The sequence below is a fragment of the Oncorhynchus kisutch genome, linkage group LG29 (genome assembly GCF_002021735.2).
Source record: "Oncorhynchus kisutch isolate 150728-3 linkage group LG29, Okis_V2, whole genome shotgun sequence".
Taxonomy (NCBI): domain Eukaryota; kingdom Metazoa; phylum Chordata; class Actinopteri; order Salmoniformes; family Salmonidae; genus Oncorhynchus; species Oncorhynchus kisutch.
The window spans coordinates 11,117,945-11,133,832 of NC_034202.2; the positions used below are offsets into that span (position 1 = coordinate 11,117,945).

At 39.5% G+C, this 15,888-nt stretch overlaps 1 long non-coding RNA gene across 1 annotated transcript; it reads right to left on the minus strand.

The window, feature by feature from the left end:
• Positions 1–10,961: 10,961 nt before the first annotated feature.
• On the minus strand, positions 10,962–14,603 carry LOC109873511 (uncharacterized). The gene is made up of 3 exons (XR_002252597.2): positions 14,092–14,603; positions 11,457–11,510; positions 10,962–11,361 (listed from the first exon to the last, which is right to left on the minus strand). It is a non-coding gene; the product is annotated as an uncharacterized LOC109873511 (long non-coding RNA).
• Positions 14,604–15,888: the final 1,285 nt, after the last annotated feature.

Sequence of the window (15,888 nt, forward strand, 5' to 3'; positions counted from 1 at the left end):
CACATGTAAGATACTAAATTAAAGCTACACTCATTGTGAAATAGCCTATTTGAGGCTGTGAGGGGAGGGCAGGCCCACAACGATGGCCAAAGTGAAATGGAGACAGTAGATACAGCTGGTCTGTTGTAATATAATAAAGACTGTAGATCTAGCTGGTCTGTCATAATATAATAGAGACAGTAGATCTAGCTGAAATGTCATAATATAAATGAGACAGTAGATCTAGCAGGTCTATAATAATATATTCAACCTTATGTTCCCTGTACTCTATATATATCTGTTTATTATACCTGTTGATACAGGGCTCATATGTGAAACTATTCTAACTGAACATTTTCTTTCACAGTGACACTGACTCCGAATGGGAGCCCCCAGTGCCAAGGTGTCCATCCCCCACGGAAGCTGGTTCATCCATCTCCTGCCACAAGTGGTGTTCATCTGCCCAAGTGTATTTCTGCAGGCATGGATGTGCTATGGCACCTGGCATCAGCAGCACAATATTGTGTAGAGGACTGAGATTGAAAGTCTTATTTTGTAAATGTATATACGTATTTTTTATGTTTTTTCTCAATTTTTTGGGGGGTGTGTTAGAATACCATTTTGGTATTTTGTATATAGTTATTCCATTCAAAATGTATAACTTCATCAATTTGGCCACTTGGGTACATTTGGGCTACTTGTGTGGGACACCTGGGTGACTTCATGATAAATGTCATGTAGCACACTCATTTTGGAAGTTAGCATTCTGAAACTTTGCACAAGTACTGTTGCCCTCTTATGTTTTTCATTGAAATTGTCCCCATCATCCTATCTGAATGTTTGTTTTATCTTGTTCATTTTAAAGATGATGATACAACAATAAAAATAAAAAACTTATGTTTTTTTCATTGTATTGTCTAAACCAGATCTATTGTATTATATTCTCCTACATTCAATTCACATTTACACAAACCTCAGAGTGTTTTCTTTCAAATGGTACCAAGAATAAGCATATACTTGGTTCTGGGCCTGAGCTACAGGCAGTTCGATTTGTTGTCTTCCTGTATTGAACATAGATAGACCCGTCTTCAATTTGATTGATTATTAATGTAAAAAAAATACCTAAAGTTGTATTACAAAAGTAGTTTGAAATGTTTTGGCAAAGTTTACAGGCAACTTTTGAAATATTTTGTAGTGACGTGGCGCAAATTGGAAGCTGTTTTTTCCTGGATCAAACACGCCAAATAAATGGACATTTTGGATATACATGGACGGAATTAATCGAACAAAAGGACCAATTGTGATGTTTATGGACATATTGGAGTGCCAACAAAAGAAGCTCGTCAAATGTAAGGCATGTTTTATATTTTATTTCTGCATTTTGTGTAGCGCCTGCAGGGTTGAAATATGCTACCCCCTTTGTTTACTGTTGTTCTATCATCAGATAATAGCTTCTTATGCTTTTGCCGAAAAGCCTTTTTAAAATCTGACATGTTGCCTGGATTCACAACGAGTGTAGCTTTAATTTAGTATCTTACATGTGTGATTTAATGAAAGTTAGATTTTTATATCATTTTATTTGAATTTGCCGCCCTGCATTTTCCCTGGCTTTGGCCAGGTGGGACGCAAGCGTCCCCTATACCATAAGAAGTTAACATAGAAGCACAAGTCAGAATTGGGGCTAGCAACAGTAGGTGGGCCAGGGTGTACGTGCACATTTCCAGATATCATCAACAGTAATACAATCAGGGCACGACAAAGTACAGGGAGAGCTCTGCAGTGCTATTTATGATATCTGAATGTGCATCAGATGGCAACAGCGATCATATTGTACAGCAATTCCATCAGATAACATGAATACAAATCCAGCGAGAGGTGGTTAGAATAGGTTGGGAGGTCAAAAGTTCATGTAACCAATAGAGAGTCAGAGTGGGAACAAACCGTCTGTCCCCCAGGTTAGGTAAAGAAAGATTGTAGTCAACAAAGTATGCAGGAGTCATGAGGCAAATGGCAAAATAGCAAGATGCACAACAACAAAATTAAATATATAACGACATATAGCGATTGTAAGTTCAGAGTCACTCACCCCAACAGCATGTGTGCTAGAGGCTAGCGAAAGCTCGGGAGAGAGAGAGGAGTGACTGTGGTGCGGGTACCTGTACCAGACCGGGGAAGACAGGCCAGGGCAGACAGTGAACAGATCGCCAGGTGGAATCCAAGCAGCAGTGCAGCAGGCAACGGGAGTAGGTGTCACACCCACATGGGAGAAGCTTATAATTTCTGGAGGCAGATTTCTTGTAGAAAATGGCAGTGAATGGTCTTTGAACAGCAGATGGGGTCTTCAGAGAACGCTTCAAAGACTCCTGACACTTGTTGGGCCAACAGCCCTTTTACTTCACACCTTAGTGCTAATTGAATTTGTATCTGGTCTGTTTTTTCAAGCCTGGGAGCTCAGTTCCAGGTTGGAATGGTGTCCTCAGGTCTCTACTGTTTGTTTGTTAGTGCACCCTCTGTATAGCTTGGAAAAAGAAAACCTTGGAAGCAGTAATCTCTCCGGTTAATTTTGGTCAAAATTAGGTTGTAGGTTTGGAGTCTTGATCTGATGTGAAGGCCATGCTGTGGAGAGTAGAATCCTGCATATATACCTGCCGAAAATCCAAGTCTATCCTTTTGTAAAAAAACATGTTGAAAGATGTGAGAGCTCCCATTTAGCTGTGTCTCTATCTCTGAGGGGGGCATGCTGGGTAGTACTTTGAGATCACTGGTGAAGAATGGACAACTTAGATTTCTTTCCTAGGATACAGGGCATGTTGTCCATCTTGTTCAGCTGGTGAATGGCTGGCTGTATGATGTTATTTTTCTGTAGTCCCTCTGACAGCCAACTGTTTCATTTTGAGTAAATATTTAGATTTTATTTGTTGTTGACTTTTTCTGCTGACATTTCCTCGGTGTGTCTGAGACTGAGGAGCCATGACAGGTTATCTAGCCAGAGTGGGGTCAGTGGTACAGATAACCTATTCAGAAATTGGATGGGGCATGAGGGTGTGTGACACAAACCAGCAGAGCACAGGATGAACTCCCATAAACACATCTCTCACCGCTCTCTCTACTTGGGCCGGAAGGGTAATGGCACCTCCAATTTTTGGGGAACTGCATACCAGCTCCTCTATAAAGCAATATGGGATATCACCAGCCTGGATTCACACGATAAGGTTGATCAAAGCAGAATGAAGGCGGGATCTGCCATGGAGTGTGGGCATTCATATCCTGATTCCACTTTGTTTAAGTTTATTTGCTGCTAGTCTGTGAATCCAGTGTATGAATGCCAGTAGACTGTTGAAGTTTGAGAGTTGGCAAATTGAGAAAGCGCCACACAGAGAGCGCTGTTCCAAGTTGTCAAATGAGGGTTAAGGTCATGAAAATCCTATTGTGTTTTCGACATAACAGCCATGATCAGAATTAGGCCTACCCTTCGATGAGTGGCTGTGTGTATGCTCTGCATCATCTGCATGTGTGCCAGTGTGAGTAGGCCATTGCCCGAGGATGCAGTGCGAAGTGTTGTGTTATGTGTGTTAGGCTTCATGTGGTGTGTGTTGTGTGTTCATTCATGTTGTTGCAACTGCATACTGCATATTTCTAAAGAGATGTTTCAATTATGCAAAAGGGTCTTGTGAGCACCGTTTGTATTTATAAAAGACTGAACTCATAACTGCCGTTGAGGCAATAACTTATGTGTTTCTAACTCAGAGGTACATCATCTGTTCCTTTTAAGGTGCTCTCTCATTTTGGTTCACACTGTGTCGCTGCAAGTCACACATTGACATTCTCAGAATGAAATGTATATGATTTATGCAGGGCCTGAGCCTTGATCATATCTGCAAACAATGAACATGTTTATTCATGTGGCTTGTGAAGCAAGAGTCCCCACTTTAAATCTTCAACATACTTAATATCATTTGGAACGCTATTCCTTTTACACCGTTTAAGATAGAAACGCGGTTCAAACTTTAAAAAGGGTAGACCAGTCTGGGTTGTACAGATGCCCTGAAGCCCAAGGCGAAAAAAACCCACAACTTAGCATCTAATTTGAATTACTTAGTATCTCATTCAAACCATTTAGTATCTATTTGTAGTTTAAACCATGTAATGGTTGCTGCAGTTACTTGACAGTTCTTTGATAGCCTTAAGCAGGGCTGCTTTTGAATGCCAGAACATGTACGTGGGCAAGTGTGGATAGTAGGAGCAGAGCATAATTCGGGCATGCTCGAGGCTATCACTCCAATTTCCCTCTGGTACTACTCAGCCACAAGTTCTGGGCATGCTCTGCCTAGCATTTTTCATTTTTATTATTCTATTGTAATTATTTAGCCTACCCACCCACTGCCTATATGTAGCTTATGTTCTACTTTCTAACATTAGGATATGTAGTTTGTATTTTGAAGGACTTCAAATTTATTAACAAATGTTTTAGGTAGGCAATAGATAGGCTACTGTAAAATGTATTTACATTTTTCTTGGAATAGAAACACCATAATATAAATCATAATATACATCTGTGTGGTTTGTAGTGAGCCTCTTATAGAACGTCTGATCATTCAGTTGCCAGACTACTTCAGTCCTATAGACAGTGTAGTCTTGTACAGTAACAGCGCCTCCCTTCTCAGCTGGGCGGATGACTACAGAAGTGTCATTTAGTGGCTTGTTTTTCAGAGAGGCTATAGTTTTTCCTACATAGGGAATAGAGAGCTCTAGCTTGGATACGTCTTTATCCACCAGTCTGTCATATGTATCCGGAGTTGGGTCAATAGGCCCAGGTGGAATGAACTCAAATGGTGCCTTAAAACACACTTTTTTGGGGAGTCATAGGGGTTGCAATGTGTGTATGAAATTGCAGTCAAAACGTATTGCAGTTATGCGTCCTGATGATCAGGCTGATTTGTATTCTTTTGTGTGTATTTTCTGTAAATAGTCCACAAGGTTTATTGTACCTGTGCACAATAGACACTGTAAAATAAGATTTAGCAAAAAAATACGGCTTCATCTCAATACAGTTTTTATGTTAAGCTTTTCAAATATATCCCACTCTCCTTCCTCTTGTTTAGATTATGGCTTTATTCCCAACAATATTCCTTTATCTAATACAGTTTTTATGTTAGGCTTTTCAAATATATCCCACTCTCCTTCCTCTTGTTTAGATTATGGCTTTATTCCCACCAATATTCCTTTATCTAATACAGTTTTTATGTTAGGCTTTTCAAATATATCCCACTCTCCTTCCTCTTGTTTAGATTATGGCTTTATTCCCACCAATATTCCTTTATCTAATACAGTTTTTATATATGTATTCTTCTGCCTTTATAATAATAATTATAATATTTAATTTGCAGAGCGCATTTCCCACACTTAATGCACAAATGTATTGTGCGCAAATCATTTGACCGCTGCAGTTTGAGATACTTATTCCTTCTTTTTTTTTTTTAAGACGCTGATACTGACCTTTGTTATTTACGATATATTTCTGATATTGTACCTTAATTAAATTGATTGATATTATGGTATTTCTATTCGATTTTTTAAAAACATTTTACAGTTGCCCACTTACACTTGCCCAATTACATGCTCTGGCATTCAAAAATAAGCCCTGCTTTAGGCTATCAAAGAATGGTCAATGAATAATCATATCAACAAAGTACCTAGGTCTCTTTTCCAGATGAGCCCTATATTGCACCACAATACACATCAAAATACAATAAACACATTATTAAAATATAGATTCATATACACAATAAAAAACACATTATAAACAACAATACATGAAAAGCAAAACACAATCATAAAAACAGGACACATTCTTCAGTAAAAAGGCCCCCTAACAACCATTTGAAATGCCCAAGAGGCACCAATTTGAAGTTGTATTGTAGATCATTCCACACGTAAAGTGTAAAGACAGTAAAGGCTGATTTACCTAACTCTCCAGACACCTAAGGAGTCTCCGGAGTTAACCAACCCTTTGAACAGTAACGTTAGGTAAGTCGGAAGTTTGTGGAACAGGGGTTTATTAAACAAAAAGAGCATATGTGAGCTACATGATGTGAGCTACGTGGTGTCACGACCTCAGCCGAAGTTGGTGCCCCTCCTTGTTTGGGCGGCGTTCTGCACCTGACTCAGCATTACCCACGTCACTTAGACTCTGACAGGCAGGTAGCCTAGTGGTTAGAGCGCTGTGCCAGTAACCGAAAGGTTGCTAGCTTGAATCCCTGAGCTGACAAGGTACAAATCTGTTGTTCTACCCCTGAACAAGGCAGTTAACCCACTGTTCCTAGGCTGTCATTTAAAATAAGAATTTGTTCTTAACTGAGTTGCTTAGTTGAATAAAGGACACATTAAAAAAAAGGTGTCCAGCTGACCTTTTGGTAAAGAATACAGTGATGAGTAATAAAACTGTCTCCTAAGATAAAACGAAGGGCACTATAAAAAATGGAATCCACGGGTTTAAGATTAGAGGCAGATGCAGTTTGATAAATAGTATCATCGTAACCAAGAACAGGTAGAAAGGTTGAATGCAGAATCTGCTTCCTGCTGACTAGTGAGCGACAAGATCTGTTTCTGTAAAAAAAAAAAGCCCACTTTAAATCTTAGTTTCTTAACAAGCTCAATCATATGTTTTTTAAACTGTAAGTAAGGGACTCGTTCGATCTGAGACAATCTTACGAGAACTGGAAAGCAACATGTATTTAGTTTTGCCTGTATGAAGTACTCGTTTTATTTCAGTAAGAGCTTCCTGCACAACTGCAAAATCAGACCATAGCCTTGTCACTGCCAGGTCAGCAGTCAAGGCAACTGCGTACATAATAGTATCGTCTGCATATTGATCAAATGTATAATTTTTTACAGAATGACCAAAAGCGTTTCTATATAATGAAAGAACAGGTCCTGGTATCAACCCATGCAGAACACATTCATGTACTTCAAGAAAGTCGGACTTAATACCATCAATCACGATGGACTGAGTTCTGCCACTAAGATAATTATGAAACCATGAATCAGAGCTCAGGCCTACCAAGGACAACTTATTCAATAAAATAGCATGATCAACAGTATCAAAAGCTTTTGACAGGTCCACAAACAAAGCAGCAGGGCTCCCGGGTGGCCCAGCTGTCAAAGGCACTGCATTTCTGTACTAGAGGTGTCACTACAGACCCTGGTTTGATTCAAGGCTGTATCACAACCGTCTGAGATTGGGAGTCCTATAGGGCCCAGTCCTACAATTGGCCCAGCATTGTCCATGTTAGGGTAGGCCGTCATTGTAAATAAGAATTTGTTCTTAACTGACTTGCCTAGTTAAATACAAAATATATTTTTTTAATGCTATGCCCAGGACCCTGATTGGTTTACATTCAAAATAGATTTCTCAGATAAGAAAAATCAAAGTTGTACATTTATCATGGATTCAAGAATCTTAGCTAAACAAGAAAGCCTTGAAAATGGGGTTGCAATTTCTAAGATCTCTACTACCCCCACCCTTATGGAGTGGCAGCACAAGAGCTGATTTCCAAACTTTTAAATATTTCCTAATAGCGATGTTAAATATAAAATGTGGGAAATTGAGCCAACAATGATGGGCGCTGCACACTTAAGCAGACCGGGATCCAATGATTCAGCCCCTGTGGATTTCCTGTCGTCTGGCAAAGCATCCAGTACTTATTTTTCTGTAAATATCCTTAAAGAAAAGCTTTGACTATCATTTCTCTGATCATTTAGCAAGTTTCCCTTATTAGCATCCACCCCAATATCATTGTGAATAGGCTTAGAAATGAGGCCTGTGTCTGAATTAATTTGTTGTGGCAGACGAGGAAGACGAGGAAGTAGAACCCTTTATGGATTAGAACGTTTTCCAGAATTTAGCCAGTTTCCCATTACAATCCAAAAGAGTGGTAATATAATAATCAGATTTGGCCTTTCTGAATTGTGTTACACAATGATTCCTCAGTTGCTTAAAAGCTTAAAAGCTTGCCAGTCCGAGCCTAAGCCTGCGTTCCTGGCCTTGACGCAAGCATCATCTCTTTTATGAATGACTTCTGATAATTCCAGAGTGTACCAGGCATTTGATATACCTTTAACCATTAATTTATTCGAAGGGAGAATGAAGGGAGTATGATTATCCATCCTTTGAAGGATCTTTACGGTTGCTTAGTTTAGATCATTACACATGTCTTACAGGTTGTCCGAAGCCTGCATTTCCAAATCATAATTTATGTCAACCAGGATAATAACTTCTGATTTAGTAAAAGAAGACAATAACTCCTCGAGTGCACAAAGGTTAGCCGAGGGAGGACGGTAAAGACCCCTAAGACAGTTATGGTTAAATGTTTCCCCAAACACAAGCTTAAATGTAGTAGCTCACATTTTCTTTGTCAAGGCAAATGGATTTCAGTAAAGAGACAGAGAAAGTATATTTTTAATAAACATTTACGCATCCACCCTGTCTATCAGCTCTGAACACATTATAACCCTCAAAATTATTATCAGAGTCCAAGTATTTCACTACACTCGCATTAACATCTGCTAACCATGTGTATGTGACCAATACGATCTGATTTGAATGTCCCCAGAGATCAAGTACCAGAATTGATCTCTGCCAGAGTGGCAATCAGCAGTGGAGATGCTTCCCTTTTTTTGTAGGTCGCAAGGACCTTCTTGTACCTTTTTGCTATGTCGTACGGGGTTTTGTCCATTAACATATACAACATAAATCAATGTATTAATGTGCTTGCTGAAATCTGAACACAGTAGCATTTATTCTAAACATACATATTTATATTTTTCCTTCTTCCATAACTCAAATAAAGCTTAAGCTACAAAACCAAATCGACTTCAACGTGTACAGAATGACTGCGTATGTTTAATTAGAAAACATGATATTACTTATCCTGAAGTTGATATTAAATATTGTAACTACATAGTAATGTTCTTAGTAACAACAATGTAGGTAAATAGTAATTGCAATGTAAATACAGTTTGACAGATTATTACAGGGCGCCTTCCACTGAGTCCTCCCTCCCCATTCATTGTTCCACCTTGGTAATGCTGATTGGTGGACAGCCATGGTATATCAGACCACGGGTGTGACAAAATATTTATTTTTGCTGCTTTAATTATGTTGGTAACCAGTTTATAATAGCAATAAGGCACCTCAGGGGTTTGTGGTATACGGCCAATATTTTTATTTATTTAACCTTTTTTTAACTAGGCAAGTCAGTACTATAATACTATAAACAAATTCTTTGTCTCCCGGGTGGCGCAGGGGTTAAGGGCGCTGTACTGCATCGCCAGCTGTGCCTCCAGAGACTCTGGGTTCACGCCCAGGCTCTGTCGTAACCGGCCGCGACCGGAAGGTCCGTGGGGCGATGCACAATTGGCCTAGCGTCGTCCGGGTTAGGGAGGGCTTGGCCAGTAGGGATATCCTTGTCTCATTGCGCACCAGCGACTCCTGTGGCGGGCCGGGCTCAGTGCGCGCTAACCAAGGTTACCAGGTGCACAGTGTTTCCTCCGACACATTGGTGCGGCTGGCTTCCGGGTTGGATCTGCCCTGTGTTAAGAAACAGTCTAGATTTAACCTTAGCCTGCAGCTTTGATATGTGCTGAGAGAAGGACAGCGAACCGTCTAGCCATACTCCCAAGCACTTGTATGAGGTGCCTACCTCAAGCTCTAAACCCTCAAGTAGTAATCACACCGGTAGGGAAGAGGATATCCAGGCAATCTGCGTTGCTTCATGCATGAGAACAGCCCTTAGATGTGGCATATTGGCAATATACCCCTCCCACTCCCCATTTAAGCCTTAAAGTGACAACAGCCCATGTGCATTATGTCTTAAACTTGTCCTTGGAGATAAGGTTCCACTCTAAAATATCCACAAAAGTAACAATGTCGTACAGAACCCCCTTTTTTCCCTTCTTCGGCTTATTCTTTTATTCATCTCACTGTCAGTGGGTGACGAGCTGTCTGAGCTTGAAAAACATTGCCGCTATTGTCCGACTCGCACACCCTGAAACATAAGGGAGAGATATGTTACAGAAAAACACTTTTCCATTTACACATAATGTAATCATTACTGAGCCTGACGACGACCCGCCACAACCTGTTAAACAAGTCATTTTTCCCCATGATCTGTGTTAAGGTAATAATAAGGGTATCAAAGCATAGAATTGAATCCCTCCATTTCCCACTCACTGGCACTCACACACATGCTACTGTTTGGTATTGATAAGATTTAATCAATTCCTATACCTAACAAGCCAATATCCTCAACGATTATGTTAATGGCTCCTAATTATTTGTATTTTTTTTAAATGTATTTTAAAGACACTTAAAAGCTCTGGAAAGAGTCTCTTGCTTAAACAATGAGCATGTGCCGAAGTAAAAGCATATCTCCCATAGAATTCTGTTCATTAGTAGTTGGGGTATTTAGAGTATTTGGGGCAGTTAGAGTATTTAGGGTAGTTAAAGAAAGAAAGAAAACAACTGGTATCAAAGTGGGAGTTAAGCGGCCCTTAAAGTACTCAGGAGCTGTTTTACTTTGAAATTAGAAGAGAGAAAACTCAGCAGACGTAACAAAGGCCAGTTTGGAAAATTGAATAGGAGTCCATGTGTCACATCCTGACCATAGTTTGCTTTGTATGTTCTATGTTTTGTTTGGTCAGGGTGTGATCTGAGTGGGCATTCTATGTTGGATGTCTTGTTTGTCTATTTCTGTGTTTGGGCCTGATATGGTTCTCAATCAGAGGCAGGTGTTAGTCATTGTCTCTGATTGGGAGCCATATTTAGGTAGCCTGTTTTGTGTTGGGTTTTGTGGGTGATTGTTCCTGTCTTTGTGTTTGTGGCACCAGATAGGACTGTTTCGGTTTTTCACGGTTCTTGTTTTGTAGATTGTTGTATTTTTATCTTTATTAAAGATGTACAAAAATAAACACGCTGCATTTTGGTCCGCCTCTCCTTCCCAGGAAGAATCCCGTGACACCATGGGAGCTTTTGGGGTATATAAAGGTCTGTAGCATAAAAAGTAAAAGTAGTATCAGGAAGAAAAGTTAGTTGGAAGTAGCATGTAACCCTGGAGTGAATACAGTTTAATTTGTGATAATAGTTTAATCGGTTTTTAAAGTAGATAAGGAGCGCAGGAAGTGGGTGGAAGAGGAATACACATATTAAGTATGCAGAATAACAAGAGTGTTCTTGCTTTCAGCGATATATGGAGACAGACTACTGACATACAACTGGTTAAATGTTTTGTGGAGGAAGTCCCACTCTTCTTATAAAGCCTCCATCTTGATCTTCATCTTCAGCATCTCAATTTTCATCTTTTCAGTTGTATGACCAGAGGAACACTAAAAATAAAACAAAGGGCATCGGTCACAAAGTTAGAAGGTATTCTACAGAACAATTGTTTAAAGATGTTATTAAACAATGCAAACACACTGACCAACATATGAGGCAGGACTTGGTTGTCCTAAGGAGAGAGTCTGACCCCCTTGTCCTAAAGGGAGAAACAAAGAACTTTCAGGCTAATGTCAGCCAACAGATCATTGGTTACAGCAGTGATTTCCAACCACTAGGCCGTGAACCGGCCTGCCCTTTTTATAGTTTATGCACAAATCTGTGATACACACAAACAGGTCGGATAAACATTCGTTCCTCCACAATTCAAAACAAATCAAGATGGATTTAGGGCCTGCCTAATAACACGTGTACAACATGGGTGAGCCGTTCGTGTGCATGGGTCGATTTGTGTTCATTGACCCGTAGTCAGTAATGTCCAAGTGCAACAGCACTACTTGTGTGAAGAACAGATATTTTCCATGAAGGGCCATGCATGCTTATTACCTGTGTCATAGGTTTAGTATGAATGGGTCTGACACGGGTTAAACCAACTTCAAATATAAAGGGTAAAACCCTAGTTCTTGGTGTGAAATGGGTACAAGTAATTCTGCCTTCTATTTCTTGGGCCAAATGCCTTTTAATTTGGCTGTTTGGTGTAGCTGCAGCTAACATGTGCTATGCTCTGCTACTGCTTTGTTGGTGGTAAAACAGGAAATAGAAAATGATGTAGTTCAGCCTCATTGTTGTAAAATAGCGACGTAATACTGCGGTTTAACTTCTGCCATCCATCTTGTTAAGCCCCCGTAAAGCATTGCCTGTAAGTACAACTAGTTTCTAAGACGTTCATCTTTTAGTATTTTCTGTCGGTTATGTTTTAATTCTGAGTTTTTAACCAACTCAATGACATGTATTCCCTCGCTTGCCAAGCCTGCCTGTTAAGAGCTGTTTTGCAGCTAGCTTCACTCTACATGTGATTTCTCTTCACACTTATTTTAGCTTATATGTTATATAGATAGTAATCCTGTTTAGAACAATATTTAAGCAGGATACATACGTTTTGGTCAAGTAATGTATTGTTCACTATGTGTCACGTCCTGACCCTAGTTCCTTTTTTATGTCTCTATTTTGGTTTGGTCAGGGCGTGAGTTGGGGTGGGAATTCTATGTTTTGTTCTATGTTTTCTATTTCTGTGTTTGGCCTGGTGTGGTTCCCAATCAGAGGCAGCTGTCTATCGTTGTCCCTGATTGAGAACCATACAGGTAGCCTGTTCCCACCAGTGTTTGTGGGTAGTTGTTTTCTGTTTTGTGTGAGTAACAGACAGAACGGTTGTGTTTTGTTCCACTTTTGTTTTTGTTTCAGTGTTCAGCTTATAATAAACATAATGATCATGAACACAGCCTCTTTCCATCAGGGGTAGCCCTTCTCTCGCAGATTAAAATCATGCTTAACCATATACACTTGTAAGACAACTTCATTATTCATTATTTTTGTCCAAACTAATATAATTATTGCTAATATTAAAGTAATATTTCATGACTAGGGTGCCAATTGCATTTTTTTGCACGTCATTACTGCGAACCATCATGACACTCAAAAGCCGGAACAGCTGCAGTTCACTTGTGAGGCTAATGTTAGCGCAGCCCTAAATCCCTCTTCAAATTCAACACAAACCTTCAAACAGGTATGTGATGAGATATTACATAAACTCTTTGTTTTATTTACATTTTAAAGTTGATTAGTTGGACTAATCGGGTGAAAAAACCTGTTTCTTCACACAACATATTTCCCCCTTTCAAGATCACTTCGTAGCCTTCGCTCCCCACCCGACATTTAAAAAAAGACCCGACAGAGCTCATTGCCTTCTTGAATTATGCAGAGATGGGCATCATGAAGGTCTCGTCATTAATTTTGTTGGAAAGGGGAGAAATAGTGCTTTACATTGATATTGATATTACAGTTGATCTGGAAGTATTACGTTTTTTGGGCGCAAAAATAAGGTCAATTGTACGGACCAAGGCGATGTACAAAAGTGAGTGAGTTTACGTTACTAGCTAGCACTTTGCAGTATATGTATTGCAGACTCGTCACATAATCAATATCAAACACCCAACAGAGTCTGGTGCTTTGGTCGTGTCAGATATTTAATTTTCTGCCCAAAATAATTGTTTTGTTGTTTCTACTGAAACCAAAAATGATGATGAATCAAGCAATACTTACCATCTATGGGGGATATATCATCATCTATAGTAACCACAGTTGGTTCCTGTACCTCTTGCTTCGGGACCTCGACATCTACCACTTCAGTTATGGCATCATCCTCATCCCAATTAGCTAGCCATCAAAAAGTTAGCTGACAGTTGGGTAACCAATGTAAGCTGGCTAGCCTAACTTTAACAACCTCTGTCAGACAACTGGCTTATCCTGCTATGGAAACGATTAGCATGCCTTTTGCGTCTGTTACATTGTTAGCTAAATAATAAATCAATTGAAAATAATAACTCGCAAAATACAACTAGCTAGTTACTGCTTGTGTAAACCAGCTAAATTTCAGCTGTGTCACTTAACTTAGTCCTTAGCTAACGTTAGCTAGCTATGTTGCTAAAGACAGGCTGGGACCAAGAAGGAGATGGTCCCACATGGCGCCTCATTTGCACTGAGTTGTCACATGAAATCCACCGATTATCAAAACAAATTCAATTCGAAATATGAACTACATTAATATCTTACTATTTATTTACCTTGGTTGTCCTTGGTCAACGTTGGCTTTCACTGCGCTTCTGTTCTTGATGTCGTTCAACAACGTAAACAAGTGAACAACTTTTTTTTGCTGAATAACGTTACTACAATTTCCTGCACGTGGGTATTTCACAACACTTTCTACAATGTCCAGCTGGATATCCATTTTAACTCTGAAAGTGCACGCCCAAATCCAATACTGTTTACACCTGACCAATGGATTTTTAATTGAACATGGATCATGTGCTAAGTGATATATTGTCAGCAAAAAAACAGCAGAAAAAGACAAAAGAAGGTTTCACAAGGCTTCTTAACAACTTCTACCCCCAAACCATGAGACTGCTATTAACATGCATTGAAGAGAATAATCGAAGCTTTCCAGTGGCTAATGTCCTTCATAATTGTGTATGTGCTGTTCTCTCCTCTGTGTCCAGGCTGCATTCAGACTCTGGACACTGGATTGCAAGCCCATGTAGAGCAAGTGAAGGGCTTAGGAGACGCACAGCCTTCTGGTCAACCTTTGGCCTGCAGCCTCAAAATATTTAATGTCTGTCTGGAAAGCTTTTGTTCTCCTATTTCCAACAATGTGGATGTATTCCTACTGCTACTGAAAAAGTTCATTAATAATCATAGTAGAATGGAACTGAATGTAATAGTATTACTTAGCCTATGTTGTATTCCAATTAACACTTTAGTGTCAGTCTCTAAATCTGCATGTTTCCTTCTAGGATTTGTCAAAACAAGAGGAGGCATCCTCAGACTCCCTTCTGCACCATTCGGAAGGTTTTCAATGTTTAGCCATTCTCGGGTTCCGCTTACAGTTCTTCATCGGTAGGTTAATGAATTTGACATATTGGAAAGTTTGGGATGATGACATTTTTAGAAAGTTGTTCACAATCAGGGGCTGCATCACCCAAAAGGGCTTCCAAAAATCACTTTTTTGTTGTTTTTATACTAGGATGGCATGCTTATATGATGATTAAATAGTTGGACTGGTGGTAGACCTGCCAAGGTAAAAGAAAAATACATACATTTGACTTCCTTTGTTAATAGCTGTCCCCACAGAAAGTCCATGATCTTTCAAAAATGAGTGTGGGGCTCTCTGCTAAGTAGTTACATGGCATAGGTTATTACAAAGTTGGAGCAAGGTATGGCGAGCAGGTCTTTCCAGGCTGAAGAGAATGTGGTTTAAGGGCAAGTTAATGTTTTGTTACCAAAATCTGGGTCTCAGTGGGTTGAGTCTGGGGCCTATCGTGGGTTTAATTTAATTTCTGAAAAAAAGATTTGGGTTTCTATTGTCATATTCTATTGATCTCATTTGTTAATTTCTTTGTTACAATATTGCACTTGCACAGGGGCGACACTTTAATATGATTGAGGATGGCATTGCAGGTTAAGGACCTTGACAAGAATGATGAAAAGCCTGAGAATGGTGAGAGGTGCATTGTGATTGTTACAGTTGTTGATAAACACAGAATTACGGGCAATTTTGACACTGAAAAAGCCACCAGCTTTGTTTACCCATTCACTCTGAGGACATTTTTAGCTCTTTTTTTAGCTTTTTAGCTTTTTTAACTGTATTTAAAGGGGTGCTTTTAATAATCAAGCTTTTGGGATATTTAATACATTATTTACTAGATAGCTTAAAGGGGCTCTTCAACATTTAGTTTGCTTTGCAACCCATCCTGACCACTGTTTCCCACAGTGATGTAGGTTATGTTTCATTATGGAAGGGCATCATGGTGTGACTGGGGAGTCTTGCACCACTGTTTCAGAAAAATGTAATAAAAGCTGTTACA